General features: G+C 44.4%; 1 pseudogene across 1 annotated transcript; it reads right to left on the bottom strand.

Moving 5' to 3' along the window:
• Positions 1–1622: 1622 nt before the first annotated feature.
• On the bottom strand, positions 1623–15875 carry LOC125537643 (separase-like; annotated as a pseudogene). Its single transcript, XR_015616691.1, has 27 exons — positions 15118–15875; positions 14848–15025; positions 14656–14751; positions 11875–12006; positions 11311–11776; positions 11111–11225; positions 10695–10820; positions 10324–10623; positions 10117–10224; positions 9805–10020; positions 9611–9721; positions 9367–9513; positions 8910–9279; positions 8735–8824; positions 8356–8604; positions 7987–8110; positions 7022–7909; positions 6309–6552; positions 6101–6203; positions 5758–5949; positions 5622–5674; positions 5305–5534; positions 4967–5213; positions 4413–4803; positions 3763–4002; positions 3404–3491; positions 1623–2510 (listed from the first exon to the last, which is right to left on the bottom strand). The product of XR_015616691.1 is annotated as a separase-like (transcript).
• Positions 15876–17777: the final 1902 nt, after the last annotated feature.

Raw genomic sequence — 17777 nt, 5'->3', positions numbered from 1 at the left:
TCGGAGAGGCTAGAAGAGAAGGACTCGACGACGGTTGCGGCGTCAATCAGCGCGGAGCCGATGTCGTCTGCGGTTGTCGGAGTAGACGAAGTGGTCGGGGTAGATGACGGCAACGCTGGCGACGAGCCGGTGTTGGACGAAGACGAAGGAGGTGGACGGGCGGCGGCGGCTACGTGGGTAGCGGCGGCGGCCAAAGAAGAGCGGCGGCGGAGGCTAGGTTAGGAGCGCGGCAGCGGTACTCGAAGTAGGCGAAGAACCCGACAGCATGACGAAGACCGGCGCGGACGGTGGCGTTCCCGCGCCAAGGGAGGTGGCGCGACGCATACCACAGGAAGTCAACGCGCGTGGACGATGAAGTGGACCGTGGGCCGCCGCGCTACGGCCTGAAGGGGCGACGCAGCGGCGGTAGGCAGGTCGGGGTGACGGCGGGAAGACCTCGGGGCGGCTGCAGGGACCGCGGGCCGCGGCGCGACAGCCCGAAGGGGCGGCGCGGTGGAGGAGCGCAGGTCGGTGCAACCGCGGGGACGGCCTCTGAACGGCGGCGTGGACCGCGTGCCACGCTCGCTACGGCCCGACGGGGCGACGCAGTGGCGGCGCGAGGGTCGGTGCTGCCACGGGGACGTCCTGGAGCGGACGGCCTTTAGGCGGCAATGGACCGCGGGCCGCGGTACTACGGCCCGAAGGGGCGACGCAGCGGTGACGCGGGTCGGTGCAGCTGGAAGAAGAACCACGACGCCTGATAACGTCACCCTCCTGAGCGAGTTCCTCGCCACACATCGGGCGCCGAGTCTCCACTGCGCCACGTCGCTGAGAAACGCCGACATTAATATGCAGGATGAATCACCGCTCCACCAATTATTCCGTCCACCGGTCCCTCGAGTCCGTGTACACCTCCAAGAATGACGCCACAAAAGGGAAACGACAAAATAATGCCGCTGTCATCCGATCTACTGATACAGGGTTTCCCCCGGAGGTAGCAGATAGTGGCCTGAAACTTCTCAACAGCGATGCCTTCAACAAAGGAACGACACCGAATAGTGCCGCCATCGCCGGCCTCGGCAGCAGCCGCGAGCAGGTCTTCACCCAGATCTGTTCCAATGGCCTCTATCAAGCGTCTTGTGCACGGACCATCCACCACCGCGGCTGCCGCGTTGCCCGTCGCGAGTCCACAGCCGCCGACATATCCTCCGCCATCCGGGGCCGCCACCCCGGGATCCAGCCCTCGCTGACCGCCGGAACGAAGCCACCGAGCCCCATCGAGGGCGGAGAAGCTAGATCCGGCCAAGCCCGGCCAGGATCCAGCCTCTCCCCGCGCTGAAGCCGAGGTTGCACCGACAGGGCCAGATCCGAGCCGGATCCGCGCCTGCACCGCCGCCCCTGCGCCAGCCCCAATCCGCCGCCACGCCATGGTCTTGCACCATGCAGCGTACAGCTATGGTCGATCATGCATACTATTCCCTCCATGCATGATCCATGCACGTGGCCACCTTGGCAACGGGCGTTCCCTTTCATGGGCACCATGTACGTACGTAGTCACACCAGTTTGTTTTTGTTTTTTGTTTTAGGCGCATGTTAAATAAAAATACTTTGTTTATGGAAAAAAAGTATGAAGAAGAAAAAAATATTAACTACATATGGTGTATATATATAATTCCGACTGTTTGTGTCTCTTTACTACTTAATCATAGAAGCTAATCCAATAGGAGGCTACACCAGGTGATCTAATCTGTCATGACCCGCGCCACGTTCGGCAAAATAAATTGTCCCTACTAGAGATATGTCATTGTGTATTCCCATGTTTGTTCACATGCATCATCCTCCCATCTCTTTTTGCTACATCCATAGTTTCTCATGCGATCATCTGGCGTCCTAAAATAAAAACGTGTATTACAAAGAAGAAACATAATCCATATAACCGCACCGTATCGACCGGCGCGGCGTGGCGCCACGCGGGGATAAGCTAGTCTCCCATTAAAGCGCAGACCATTACTTCTTCCTGATGATAGTAGGCACACCGTAACAAACAGGAGATGCGCCGATAATAAGCGGAAGCCTGCAAGCACGCCTAGCTTCACTTATATGCGTAGCTATTCTCCTATGCCTGCAATTACAGCAGTTACTACTGCCATCTATCTCTCCTGTCTGCTGCTGCTTCTGACCTTGTCGTGTACCTTTTCGTCTTGGCCTACCATTATCCTTTGCAGCAATCGTTGTGGACTCAAATTCTTGTGTTAGTGGGCGGCAACATTTAGGGCAATTCTTGGCGGCCTTAAATTTTTCTTGCAACCATGAATTCAGCAATGCTTTACTAAATCGATCGATATCTTTATCCGAGACGTCCCAGAGGTTTGCAATGACAGAAGGAGAACCAGCAAATAAATAAGACAAAGGTGCCCCTTGAGGAGCATAACCGCCTTTGCAATGAAGTGTCCCACTACTGCAACCCATAAGAAGAGCAGCTGCGCAGTTATCTAACTTCTCAATTTCCTTTCCAGAGACATACTGACTTCCTGCAACATTGTTCCAGACTAGCCGTGTTAGTACAACAGGTACCTACCTGAGCTACCAGTTTTTAACAAGTACTCCCTCTGTAAACTAATATAAGATCGTTTAGATCACTAAAGTAGTTATCTAAACGATCTTATATTAGTTTACAGAGGGAGTATCTGAATAGTGGACACTTCTTACTTAGTGGTTGGAGTTCATATTCCTAGACAGTAATAGCATGAACTTGAGACATTAGTTGGCACTAGCATCACAAGCAGTAGTTTCTATTGATAAATATGCCACTACTACTATAAGTGATAAGTTTTATAGCCTAAAATTATGGTGCCATCTAGTTAATGTTCCCATGAAGCTTTCAATAAAGCTGGGTGAGCATTTTGTACAAACTAGATGATACCCCGCACGTTGTTGCGGGAATATTTTGCAATATATTCAGTTAGAACTGGTTGTATCGAACATGAATTTTTAGAGTAATAATATGAGAACTAAAGATGAAAATAAATATCATAGTAGAATGTAAATTCTCATGCATATTTGGATGTTGAAGTGGCTTTTTATTGTGCATGATTGCATGTTGTGGTGAACCTTTCTTCATGCATGTTGAATGATGAGGTGGCATGCTTGCATGTTTAGAGAAATAGGCTAGTGAGGGCTAGTTATTTAGATATAGAAGATTAAATTCACAAGGGTAGCTATGCCGATAGCAAATTGTAATAAACAATCAGAGTGTTTTTTAGCAAGCGCTATTTGTACCCTGTAAGGTGGATATTATGGTACTAGTGCACCACACTTAGATAGCTTCAAAGGCTGAAGCTGTCCAAGTTCAAATGACTTCCGACACTACGCAAAAGTCAACAAAATGACAAAGCTACCAATATTTATATCCATAGTGCATTACCACTTCCATGTCCAAAGTAGAGAAAAAGATCATGATTCCTCAGGGCCAAGACGAGCTCTTCAGCTGTTGGAGCATCCCCAGCATTTCCCTGCATGCCATCGATGCATCACAATTATATGCTGGTGGTTGTTTTAAGAATAATCCAAATTTATCCTTTAACAAAGCTTGCATCATTCTTGGATTCATGGCCTAGCCATTTATATTTATCATTTCTGGAGTGTAAAGAGAGCAGTAAGTTTACCACTTCTGCATGCCAAACCACGTTTTGTTTTATACAACACATGTAGTAGAATTTTTCTTTTGCAATATACAGAGTGAGAAAAAGGATGTTTGAACAAGAGTGAGGATATCATTGTTACCTTCCACTCATAGTTTCTAAACAACTGATAAAATTCTTCTTGTGTGCTGATCAAATCACCACTAGGATTCAACAGATAGAATGCATCGAAAGGGTCAATAACAGGAAAAGGAGGGGCCATGGCACTGGCATCTTTGTGATGATTAGTGCTTCTAGTCAATGCTAGAAAGATGCTTCTCATTGATGGCATGCGGTATATTTCTTGATTCCTTAAAGCAGGCAAGTTCTCCCAAGGAAGCATCTGCATTCAGCCATTGTATGTAGAGGTTAAAGAAGATATATGATGGGTATCGTAAAAAGCTGCTACTGGCAATATTGCTAGACAAACAATACATGCTAAGATGATGCAGTAACTTCAAGCAGACAGTATGGGGTTGTACCCAAGCAACATACATGCTAAGATGACTGAACTTTACCTATCGAAGGTCTAACCTTACATTGTTAATTTCATTCATTGTTTAATTATTTATCACAAAAATGAATTACATTAGAGCACGTCAGGTTAGATGCAGATGACACAGCATTCATGGTAATTATCCCTTCCAGCAGCTAATCAGTAAAGCAGAACATCCATCAAAACTTATAACACAGAGCTAAAAAGACCTTTTTAATAACAGAAGAAGACAACAATAAGGATATCATGTTGCTCACCTGCACATCAGTATCCAGGACTAAAATGACCGGATTTCTGTCAATTGGCTCAGATAGCTCATCCACTATACCATTGCACAAATGCTCGAGGGTCACCAGAGCTTCACCATCAGTCTGGCAACAGAAGGCTCTAAGTCTATCTCTTCCGCAACACCCTCCCCTGCCAAAGTAACTTTTGTATGATATAAGTTGAGAAACACATTCTTTCAATTCATCCACTGATGCAACCCCACCAAGGATGACCTTGATGAGTGCTGGATCTACTTCAAGTTTAAATTCTGACTCCAGAGCAGTGATTAGATTTTCCAGCACTGCCTTGCTATGTTGGTCAGCTAATTGGTGGCCCAGGAGAAGGCATTTCCAGGGTCCTAGCCACAATTCTTCAATGTTTCTGTTCAAAACCATGAACAAGATATCAGAACAAAGGAAAATGATTATTGAAATATAATCTTATCATGACAACACAAATTTTCAATAATGTATTGAGCAAGATATCTAGAGTATCGTTGTAAAATATATACAGCTTTCCGTATAATAGACAGAAGAAATCTTACTCCAACATCTCACTAAGGTCATCATTGAGCTTCATTCTATCTGACCACCACCTTATGGTGTTTGCTTTTCCATCCTCTGGAATGTGGGTCGCACCAGAGAGGGATCTAAAGTTATCCTCAAGTAGCTTTTTGAAAGTTGGAGCCACATAGTCTATTATAGTGTAGCTCCAAGGGCACTTCCATTCCTTATCTGATGTTCTAGTTGGATTATCCAGTTCTTTGATAGAAGAGTCTCCATTCTCTGCTTCTGTCAAACAAGAAACATGTGAATAAAAAGTGCAAGAGACCCAATATCAACTCATAGTACAGTATGCAATCACAAGAGGAAATCTACACACCTTTCGAAATAGGATCCACTGGTAGAAGCATCGTGGTAGGCTTGTTTGTTGAATCAAACCTTGAGATCAACATCCAAGCAGGAAAAGGGGAAGGGAGAAGAAGTGTTTCCCCAAGAACATTCACAATATCACCTCCAAGCATACTAATGCACACAATTGGTAAATCAGGAAGTTCATGGAAGAATTCAATTACATGCTTTTCAAGATGTTCCATGCCTGCCGATGAAAACCTAATATAGAAATTGTAGTTTAATTATGAATGTACATACAGCATATGAAACAATAAATCAGCAAAATAAATATTTAAAAGTTTAAACCTTAGAAACTTTGGAACTTCATCTGTCTTGTCTGTGAGATCTCCAGTGACACCCTAAAAATGCAAAGGGGAAATTATTAGAAAAAATGAAGAGTGCTACTATTTTAATCTGGGTGTGAACTTAGAATGGTACAAACCTTCGATTCTGTTTTTCTGTGCAATGCTTGTAAGCTCGCAAGGTAATGGCAATTGAGATAAGTTCCAACAGAAGTTTGGTGGAAGTATGCGGCCCAATGATTCAAAGAGAGAGATCCCTTGGAATACAAAGGTAATTGGACCGTGGAATCTATCGTTGATAGTAAGAATATGCATGTAAGTAGCCTGCAAACCTGCAACAGGGGAGTTGCATTTCAACACAGGAGCCACAAAAGGGGGGAAAAAATAGGCTTACTTCAGGAGCAACTCACAAAAAGGTAAAATACATATTACGCACTAAGCATTTAAAATTACAAGAGCACATGACTGAAGGATATCACAGACCTCCTGGAGAAGTGAAGGACTCTCTCCAGATAGCACAAAAGCTTTCAGCAACCATGAAACAACATCAGACATTTGTACACTACAGAAGCTGCAGCAACCATCCCTGCAGATAGTGATGCAATGATGACAGTTATAGCAAGGGTCGTGAAATGCTACAATCAGAATGTTCTGCACGTGAAATGCACAACTGGGAGTTGATGAGACAAACCTTGACTGTTCTGAAAGGAAACCCTTCAGCAAAAAGGAACTCATACTACATAGTATTTCTGCACGCTCTAAAGAAAGAAAATCACCAGTATTTTCATTCATGATCAGTTCAACTAAACGAGGCCCATATGTTCTATAACACCCTTGAGGAAGAGATCTGAAATACAACAATGATATGCACTGCCAGTAGATACTATGAACTTCATGAGCTCTATGTTTTCCACCCTGGGCTCCCAAGGTTCTTGCTGCAATAGGCAACACATCAGGACTGAACAATATGAAAGAATTAAGGAACTTAACTAAATAATAACCAACAGGTAGCTCAATCACAGAAGAAATTAGATCAAGCTACTTAAACTACATGATCCATACAATTTCCAAGTATCATGTGTAGAAATATGGAGTGTTATATGTGTGTTGTGAGAGCTTTCAGGCAGTGCCTACTCGCACAACTTGCGTAAGAAACTTAGGCTACTATTTGTTCCACTGGCACAGTTGTGGCTCGCCACACTTTTCTAGCTCCACGGACCACGTTCATGTACTAATAGCTGAGCTCGCTACACTTGTGTTTTGACATAGAAGCACCATGTCACCAAACAATGAGGTCCCTTAGCCTCCTATAGCCATGTGAAACCCTCAACTGTGTGTCTCTTAACTGCAGTATAACACATATTGATTTGAGGCATTAACAGAACATGAACAAAAAAATAGTACCTGTTTTTAACAGAAGCGACACAAGATGGCGTCGGCGAATGCAATCTTCTCTGAACTGCAGTATATTCTCAATGCACTCAAAATTGAGTGAATTAACAAAAAGGCAGCTCCAACATCCAAACATATTGCATATGTCATCTCTGTTGCGGCCAACACCATCAAGAGAACAGTTTAGCTTCCCACAGACCAAACCATCTGTGGACAATTCCTTGCTATAAGATATGTCATTTTTGCTATTCAGTTCAGCCAAGTCTTTTTCACTTTTCACATGTGCAGTTCGCTTACTAGATCGGGTGGTTCTAGTCTTTGCATGAGCTGACACATTCTGTTCTTTAGCTAAACGTAATGAAGTTCCAGATGCCCTCTTAACTTTAACATCCAATGGTGGAGCACTTTCGGCACTCTTCAAATTCTCCCTTTCAGATTTTAATCCCACAAGTTCATCGTACTGGTCAATAGGTACCTGACTGAACAACAAACAAGGAGTACATGGAGGTAAAACTCCATCCTTGGCTGCTAAGGGTTCTTTCCCATTATTACAAGCTCCACGCTTGGTTTCTGCAATAGAATCTTTGCTGCACAACATACAACTAGTATTAACTTTATCACAGGATCCAGCAGAAAAATCCAAACCAGAGTTATTCAATTTCTCCACGGCAGATTGATACATGCCTAAAGCACTAGACAAATTGCCTGTTGATTGTTTCTGCAAGTCTTTCTCAAAGAGATTCCAAGACAGATCTCCAGCTTGCACATCAACTGATATCTGCAGAGTCAACTTGCATGTCTTGCATGAAATGAATTCATCATTTTCTGCAAGGAGGTCCTTAGCATGTTTAAGCTCACCCTCAGCGGCATCCCATAGCAGTCTCTTGTGGTATATTTGACCTAAAACATGAGACAGAATGGACAGATGAACAAAAGAACAATGAAGTAATAGATAGATCATTAATAGATGTACGTACCTAACACTGATGTAAAGACAACAGCAAAAATTGGTAGTCCTTGGAAACATGATATCTCCTTTCCTATCCGTAATAAAACTTCTGCTTCGGCACCATTGCCAACCAATTCATGCATCACAGCAACCTGAGTACGTCGTGAAAAAACATGAATAATATGAGAATGTCTGTAGCCTACTTGAGGCCAGGTTTTACACTAAATGATTGCGGTACTACCAACAGCCAGAGCAGTGTCAACACGAGACATCGCTCATAGGTAGAATTGACTCATGTTACCATGTGATAGATGGCTACGGTGGTACACATATTCCACCAACTCCTTCAATCATTTTGCTGGTACTGAAATTAACACATACCACACTATTGACATACCTGTAATATGCTCTCAAGATAACATCTAAGTACATTCCATGGGGTAAGGAAAGAATCTCTCATGCTGCTTGGCCTGGTGCAATCTGGCCAGATTCCAGCCATCGTTGGTCCCCATGCTTCAAGTGAAACAAAGCCTTGCCCACCAGAATATTGGCTTTCCCCACTTACAAATTTGCCCAAATTAAATTTGAACTTCTTTTTTAGGAGCTTCTTGCGCAATTGGAGAGCTTCTCTTCCATATGAAATGGCCTGCAAAAATACAATAAAGGGTGTTCTAATTACAGGGAGGCTAAACTATAGAGCAGTTCCACATCAAGGAAATTTCATAATAACTGGAGATTTTCCACCAAGGTAAATTGATGAGAAAGAAACAGATTACCTGGAGAACTTGTCCTCTTGACAGAAGTCTTTCTGACAAATCATAGTATATACAGCCAGCCAGATAGGTTGATTGATTACCCGAAGGACCCTGCAAAATCAAACAATACAAGATGCATCAAAAAACGAAAAGACGATGCATACTACATTACTGCAATGCAAGAAACAAAGCTTACTTCAGAAACCAGAGATGATGCAACTTTATCAATCTCATCAACACTAGCATTGAAACCAAACTGATTTCCAAAGGAGTGTTCACATGATTGAGAAAAGAAATCAACAGGCCACAACCGCTGAAGAAACATAGTAAGAGAAGGATAATCTTCTTTGAAACAGTTTCTCCAAAATATTGTATTGTGGCAATCAAAACCAAGATGCCGTGCCACATAAGAAACAAAATTCTGGTCCATCGGGAGATGACAGCACGCATGATTAAAGGCGCCCGTTGATAAATAACATGGAGAATAACTTTTCTAGGGGTAAGTTTTCTTGCTTCCATATCATTATGATAAGCTTGCACAGTTCAAACTGAACCTCAAAGCAGCCCTGATATAAAGTAAAAGCACATAATTATCTTGCTAAAAGCCAGCAGTTGCATCTTATCGAACCTAATAGTTTTTAGCATGGCCTTACCTTCATTGCCAGCAAATCAACCAGGGAACAAAGAAGTGGTACAAGAGTTTTGGATTGCTGCTGAAAGATCCCACCAGGAGAACAATGATCAAAAGTACCCATCTTTGACCACAGGCCAACAACACTCCTAGCATTATCAAAGATTACCTATTCGAAAAAACAAAAAAACATAAGCAAACAAAGCAGAGGCATGGTATAGCTAATATACAAGTGACTGTACAAGCAATTCATATGAAGCAGTTACCTTGCCGCCATGATTGGCTTCCTGGGCACAATGTGCATGCAGGCAATATGCAATAGCCAATTCATGGATCACAATTGCATTGCCTTGAGATGAATCCAGTAAGATGCCTTGCTGGTTTGATGTAAGAAAATGAATCTTAGATATCCCTTCTGGTATACATAAGAAAACAGGACAAGAAGGGGAGGGGGGCTTACCAGTAAAGATATGGCTTCAGATAAGGACTCAAGACAGTTGCTTATGTTTTGCACCCCAGATCCACGGAGTATACATGCCTTCCTAACTAAAACCTTTGATCTGTCCAGATAATATTCTTTTGAATAATATATTTCATTCAATAGAATATCTACTATTCTATGTTGCATATTTGCACAGAGCATGGTCACACGAGATTCTCCATATGCTAATAATTCCTGCAAAAACCAAAGCACGTCGAAAGCACTTTGCATCAGAATGAGATCAAAATACAGATACACCATTGTTAATCTTAACAAAACAGAATTTGATACCTGCTCTACGATTAAGCCTATGAACTTCATTGGCAAGGGAGGCGAGCAGCCCATAAGAGAGTGATAGAGAAGAGGAGCACTATCCACTCGTTGGTAATCTTCAAAATCCTTAAGTGTTATCTAAAGTTTGCATAAGAAAATAAATGAAACCACATCAACAAAGTGTTTGAAGCGGGATAGTTTCTCTGGGTTTTTTAATGATAATACCTTCACCCATAACTTTATCAGAGCCAAATAGCTTTCGTGATAATCAGATGTGTCACCATAAACAAAAAATTCAGACAGGCTCTTCACAATAATACCACATATCGCTTTTGAGCCACATCTATCGAGAATGCCAACCATCTTTGTTATCCTTGCAAATGCAGCTGTAATGATATCCTTCAGTGTATCTTTTGGTAGATCCTCAGTAATGATGTGACCTTCCGTTCTTGCTGATAGTCTACAGTAAGAAAGTCTGGCGTATGCCCATGTTGTTTGACAGCATAGTTCTAATGCCTTTGGTGCCTGAAGCAGTTACAATGGTCAATCATATAGAAGTCCATAGTTAAAAGCAAAATTAAGTAATAGACCAGCACCTCTTCAAGATGTCCAATATTATAAAGTGTCGCACCAATGTTACTGATGGAATGGATTAAAAATTTGAGCTCATCAAGCTTTATCCATGTACTTGAAATGGCACAACTGATAGAAGACAAGCTCTTCTGGATAATGAAAGCAAAATGCGTTAGTAATAAGAATGGTATTAGAAAATAGTAAATCGGTAATTTAAACATCAATTCTCCACAAATGGGACTGGTATTGGAGACTACGCAAATGTATTCATAATAATTTATACATGCAACAAAATGATGATACTCAGAAGTGATACAATAACAGGCTGAATCAGGGGATTCTGTAATGCATGTAATAGTACCCAGCTGTAAATGATTAAATGGTCTTCTGTTCGAACTAATAAGATTCAATATAAGTATAGGACAAGCGACTTAAGTACCTGGGTAGCCTCGTTGGTCACAAAGGAAATTTTGATCGCTGAAACTAGGGTATTCATTAAGGTTACACGTTGTTTATGCAATCTCTCCTCCTCTTCTTCAGACCTTTTCGTACAACTGTTACAGCACAAAAAAAAAAAAGAACAGCTTGCAAAATCAGAAATCACTCACTTGTTAATACTTATGATTTTATGGACTTTACCTATAAGCAACAAAGCTGGAATCAATGAATTGGTCCAGTGCCATTAAGACACAAGTCATATTTCCCAAATTGGGGACTGTTTTTCCTTTAGAGAAGTTCTCCCAAACCACATCTGCATGCTGCAATAATAGTATCTTGCGAAGGAACTCCAAAGAATCAAGATACGCCACAAAATAAATATGCTCATGTGACTGAGAATAACTATAAGTGTGTTTCTTATTGGGATGTCCGGCGTCTGTTCGACGACTTGCATATTTCCCCAAACTATCACGTTGATTGGATTTGCCATCGCTGACACGAAAATCCGTGCTAGTGTGTCAAGTGCAGTGTTCAAAGTTTGTACATTCTTTTCATTCTTGAGAAAATTCACTGCCATGGTCAGGTGATCTTCGCTTTTTATTTGCTGTGTACTGAAGCGTAATACAGTAGCATAGAGATGGAGAACTGAGGCGATGGGCGCGGAAATCTGTAATTTGCAAGAAAATAAATTAGTCAAAAAATAACAATGGCACTGCATGGTATGCATTAACATCAAGCATTGCTATTAAATAGTGCAGAATGTACCTCGGGAAAATAATCACCTTGTAAAAGTAGTTCTGAAGCACCAGCATGTACATTCCTATTTGAAGAAAGAAAGCTTCGGAAAAAATATGCTACAAATTTCAGGAACTCGTTTACAGCTTTCGGTAAGTCATCCTGAAAATGTTTACATGATATTACAACAGTTAACAATGTATTTTTGGTGAAAAAACTCATTGTCTTATAATTTTCACAGGATGGAGATGAGCAGTATGGAATTAATACACCCAGTGCAAACAATATATGAGACCCGAAGTGCACCAGAAATCTGCTTTGCGACTTAGGCCATCAGAAATCACAATGAGGTAGAATGCTTCAAAGATAGAACAACAAACTGAATCAGGATTCTTAAACAGCATCTGCCGCTCCAAGACATCTAGCACATTCAGTATCGCCACTAAATTAAGGCCCCTTCTTTTGGGCTTCTACACTTTGCTTATAGGTTCCACACCGGAGCCCAAAAGAAGTCAAAATTTCTGGGTTGCTTCTCCCCACCGCCAGCCTGGTCCGCAGTGCAATTTGGCTGGGCGGAGAAGCAAAAAATTGCCAGCTTCCCGAGCTTCTTGGGTTAGAAACGAAGAGGTATATCTCATTACCCCTAATGTTTGAGCTATTTACGTCCACACTGCCACCACCAAACTAAACGAATCGTTTTCCATCTTTCTTTCACAAACGCATTGACTGGTCTCTACCCTCCCATCTCGCTTCTAGGGTTCCTCCCGTTCCCCTGACGCCGCCGCTGCCCCACATCGCCGGTAGCCTCCCCAAATGCTATTCATTCAATTTTCCATGTGGGCGGGTAGCGCGCGGCCTCCCTGGACGCCTGGTTCACCAACCGGACGGCCAATCTGCTGCACCCCTCCACCGGCGCTGCCTCCTCCGTGTGGTCGCGTCGCAGCATAGGGTACCGCTGACTTGCTTCCCATCCTGGAGCACAACATGCGCTGTTGCTTCTGCTGTGTGACCGCAGCCGCTCAGCCGGCGGCATGAACATGTGAACTAGTAATCATATCTTTTTCAGTTACAATTCACTATCTAGTACCTACGGTACTAATGCACCGATTCCTGGGTTGAGATTGATTTCTCCAATTAAGCTTCTACACTCCCATGAGGCAAAAAAGGATAATGCATTATTTCTGGATGTCTGATAAATGGTAAGAAGTTAGCAGTAGCACATGATGTCTAACTGTTGTAGTAGGTTCAGAGAGCAAATCGCGAAATCTACTACAGCTTGACATCTTAGCAATTTTGTTGTTGACAACTAGATGGCGTGCATCTTCAAACAAATCTCATTTTATACCGTTAGTGGTAGCTGATGATGATTACAACCTATCGTGGTAGAAGAACAACATGTATTTCACTTGCAGATAAGTTCACATAATAGATTCAGGCGCAATGTAGACATTACACATCTCATAAGTCCAAATTCCATAAGCCCAAAAGAAGGGGAATATCAGTTTTTGTGAGCTTCTCCCCACCGGAGCTTATCTATCCCCACCGAAATCCATAAGCTTGCTTCTCCATAAGCAAAAGCCCAAAAGTACCACAAGCTCACAGTAAGGTATTCATGTGGAACAGGTTTACATTATGAGCAAGGGCACTCTGTCTGTCAATAGAGGAATGTAAACCATAGGTGGAAAATAATAACAATGTTTACTAAGATAGATTTACAAAGTTAAGCTACTGACAAGCCCTAATCACTTTGAATCACACCTGTGCATCTCCAAAACTAGGAATCACGCTAAAAAGGGCAGCCCAGTGCACGTAGCTCCCGCTTGCGGAGTGTCCGGGGAAGGGTCTGACCACTTTGGGTCTTTTCTACGCAGCCTTTCCCTACATTTCTGCAAGAGGATGTTGCTTGCGCAGTGTCCGGGGAAGGTTCTGGCCACTTTGGGTCTTTTCTACGCAGCCTTTCCCTACATTTCTGCAAGAGGCTGTTTCCAGGACTCGAACCCGTGACCTCATGGTCACAAGGCAACAGCTTTACTGCTGCTCCAAGGCTCCCCTTCCAAAACAAGGAATCACACTAATAGTATAAATTTTGATAAGATTATGAACTATACTTCCAGCTTCACGTTCATGTGATTTTGTCAAGTCACCACTTTTACTGCTAAACTTGAGTTGCGATTGGTACTTCAGTGGATTATCATAATACCGTTTTCCCAACCCGCTTTTGTTCATTTTAGTGTTTGATTGACCCTCTTTTGCCTACTTGTGTGTCTAATTTTCCACGACATTAAATATGCACAGCACAGAACAGTTAAGCAACCGCAAACTGAGCCTTAGTGCAGATTCATGTGCTTCTGAATTATGTGAAAGACAACATGTTTTATCTGCGTGAAATTGCTCGGTCACAGGGAAGTGGAGCTCTATATGGTTTAAGCAACCAAAAGTGTAAATACTAAATACTTTGCACGGAATTTACTATACTTGACGCAGATGAACAGTTTCTTGAGCACGATTTTATAATCCAGTATAAATTATAGAATAAATGTGGTGCCCAAAGAAGTGTAAACCATAGCTAGAAACAATGATTAGCAAGATAGGTTTACCAAGTCCAACTATTGATAAGCCTTATTCCAATTTTAATCACACACATCTCTAAAGCAAGTCCCACTAATAATTTGAATTTACAAAATTTAGGAACCATTTTCTAGCTTCACATTCATGTGGCATAGTCAAGTAACGACTTTTAATGCTAAACTTCATGCAGTTTAATGTTCTTCTGAATTTTAGTGAAATGCAACATGTTCCAGTGGGATTTACCTTGACATGTGAAACAGCAATCTTCAACACACCAAGCAAAAGATGTGTGCTCCCTCCCCAACTCAAATCTACAGAAGAACAGATCACGCGTGCAACCTTCAACCAGAATAAACAGTAAAACCATTAACAAATCAATATAATTAAGTTATATCTGTTGAGTTCCAATCGCAATTAATTCGCTAGTGCTCGTACAGCGGGCAAGTGTTCGATCATTTGTGGCTTCTCACACTCCTGTAAGGTTGCAACACAGAACTTGTGCACAAGCTTTTCATTGAAAAACAGAGATTCGGCAGCAAGGAAAATAGCACAACGGCTCAGTGCATTCACAAGCAGAGTGAGATGCTTCCTGCTGGACTCCTCGGTCAGAATCCTGCAAACGGACAAAATCTCATAGTCACACACCATATATGCATGCCTTGTTTAGTTTAGTGAAGAAGAAAAATGCAGAGTTAGCAGAGCCACCGGAGCCATGGGCGAAGTTGGTCAACAAGGACAAGGAGCCGTTGATACGGTGCGGCTTCCTTCACCTTGCCCTTGCTGGCACAATTAGCAAGGCACACGGTGAGCTCAACCGCGAGTGTGGTGATTTCAGGGTCCTCCCCTGCAACGCCTGCAGGCTCGGGGAGGAGGGACGCGGCCCCAAGGGCGGTCATCGGCGTCGGCGAGAGCGCGCAGCGGAGGGCGTCGAGGGTGGCGGCGGCCTCCGCCTCGGCGCGCGCGTAGTGGCCGCGCAACTCGAGACAGCGCACGAAGTGGCCGCGCTGGAGCAGCACGGAGTAGGGCTTCCCGGCGAGGCACGCCGAGATGGCGTCCAGGCAGTCGAGGACGAGGCCGTAGATCTCGAGCAGCTCGTCGGCGGCCGAGCTAGGGTTCGAGCGTAGGAGCTGAAGCGCGCGGTAGAGGAACGGGAGGAACCGCTTCGCGAGGGGGCGGACGGCGGCCGCGTCGGTCGGCTGCTGCGTGGGCTGCTTCGTCATCCTCTTGGGCGGTGGCCTGGGGTTGTTAGGGTTCGCGGCGAGCAGGTACGGGGAGAAGGGCTGGAGGTAGGCGGCGAAGCGGGCGTGAATACCGGCGCCGGAGCAGGGGGAGGAGAGTGCGGCGAGGAGGTCGTCGGCGGCGGGCTCCATCGCCGTGTGTGATCCTTAAACTTGCACCGGCGATCACTTTAGTCCCCGTAATTGAAAATACCCAAAATACCATCCCTAAACTTGTCCTAGGGGTTCACATACGGTCCATTATACTGTTTGGTCTACATATTCGCTGATTTGGCAGCGGTCAACTCGTCCCACGCGGATGCTGACTGCCACCTCGTCTCCAGCCTCTTGAATATGCAGGAAAGCAGGGGTCTTTTGCAAATTATGCACATAAAACAGCTCCCCCCGCCCTCCCCACCTGGTTGGACCGCCCCAACCTAGTCCGTCCCCGCCGCCGCCCTCCGCTGTCGCCGCCTGCTGCCATCTGTGGAGAGAGAGAGACCATGGCTTCCGCAGTCGCTTGTAAGGGTGCTGCGCCGGCTAGCCTCCTCAAGTCTGGTGCTTTTGTGGCCTTCTGCGCGCTCCATTCCCCCGCCGTCATCGTCGCCCGCCGCCCGTACAACACCCAGGTCAAGGAGGTCGGCCACTACGGCGACGACGACTACTGCGACTGCGACCTCATCATTTCATCTTCTTCTCGCAGGGCTTTGCTTCCCCACATGTGGTGCGCCGTTTCTTTGCATTCGTTCTGAAGTCAAATCGTTATCAGCTTTTGCCGCCCTTGATGTTGATTCTGCAGACGTGCTCGACCCGCACAGCGCGCCGACCAGTATGACCCGTCTGCTGTCTCTGATAGGCCTCTCCTCCATTGCTGGAGCGTCGCGACTCGGACGGTGGGTGGCGAAGGAGGACGACCACGCCGGGGCTGACGGTCGAGGATGCACTTGTCGCGTCAGTGGCTCCACTAAGGATGGCAATGGGTCGGGTTTGGATAGGGTTGAACAATCTCAAATCCATATCCATTTCCTGCGTCAGTGGCTCCACTAAGGATGGCAATGGGTCGGGTTTGGATAGGGTTGAACAATCTCAAATCCATATCCATTTCAGGAAATGGATATGGATTTGAGATTGTTCAACCCTATCCAAACCCGACCCATTGCCATCCTTAGTGGAGCCACTGACGCGACAAGTGCATCCTCGACCGTCAGCCTCGGCGTGGTCGTCCTCCTTCGCCACCCACCGTCCGAGTCGCGACGCTCCAGCAATGGAGGAGAGGCCTATCAGAGACAGCAGACGGGTCATACTGGTCGGCGCGCTGTGCGGGTCGAGCACGTCTGCAGAATCAACATCAAGGACGGCAAAAGCTGATAACGATTTGATATCCATTGGGTCCTCTCGAGACATATAAATAAGACATAACACAATATTAACATAAACTCTTCCATTCTTCACCTCGTGGTAGGCTAGGATTCACTATGGTAAATCAACATCCACTAACAACCTAAAATCATTTAGTATTTTTCTAATAAATGAGAATGACGAGTCATTTAAGAAGGAGGTAAAAATAAGGGAAGGGGTGTTGGAGTATGTTACAGAGGGGATTGAATGTCAACTAAAAAAATTACGATGGGAATTGTGTAATTTCTTATGCATGTTTTAGATTAAAAAAGCGTAAAATTGTTGTGGGACATACGACCGTGAGGCAGGGATAGCAGATTTTCCCCCATTAAGTCATACTATCGGGTCGGGTTTGGGTATATCCATGGGTACAAGATTATATCCATACCCTATCCACGAACAATCGGATCGGATTTGGGCGTCGCCCATGGACACAAAAGCATATCCAAACCCTATCCATTCGGGTCAGATATCCATGGATATCCATGTTCATGGATAAAATTGCCATCCTTAGGCTTCACGCTTCTTCTTGCATAAACTAGCTACTAGTGCTTTCGTTATTACTTTTCGAACATGAACCAAATGGATGTTCCTGTTGTATCTGCATTCTCCTCATCTTACCATGCATGTGACTGATTGATCTTTCAACTACGCGGTCATGGTTGATCAGTCCAGACCAGCTCACTCCCGGGTAATTTTGCTACTTTTGCTGGATGCATGGGAGGTATTCAACTAAATTTGCACGCATAA

Source organism: Triticum urartu, chromosome 2A (assembly GCF_056163025.1).
Source record: "Triticum urartu cultivar PI428250 chromosome 2A, HENAU_Tu73, whole genome shotgun sequence".
NCBI lineage: Eukaryota > Viridiplantae > Streptophyta > Magnoliopsida > Poales > Poaceae > Triticum > Triticum urartu.
Note: the sequence above shows the minus strand (reverse complement) of the source record. Positions and strands in the feature narration are given on the sequence as shown.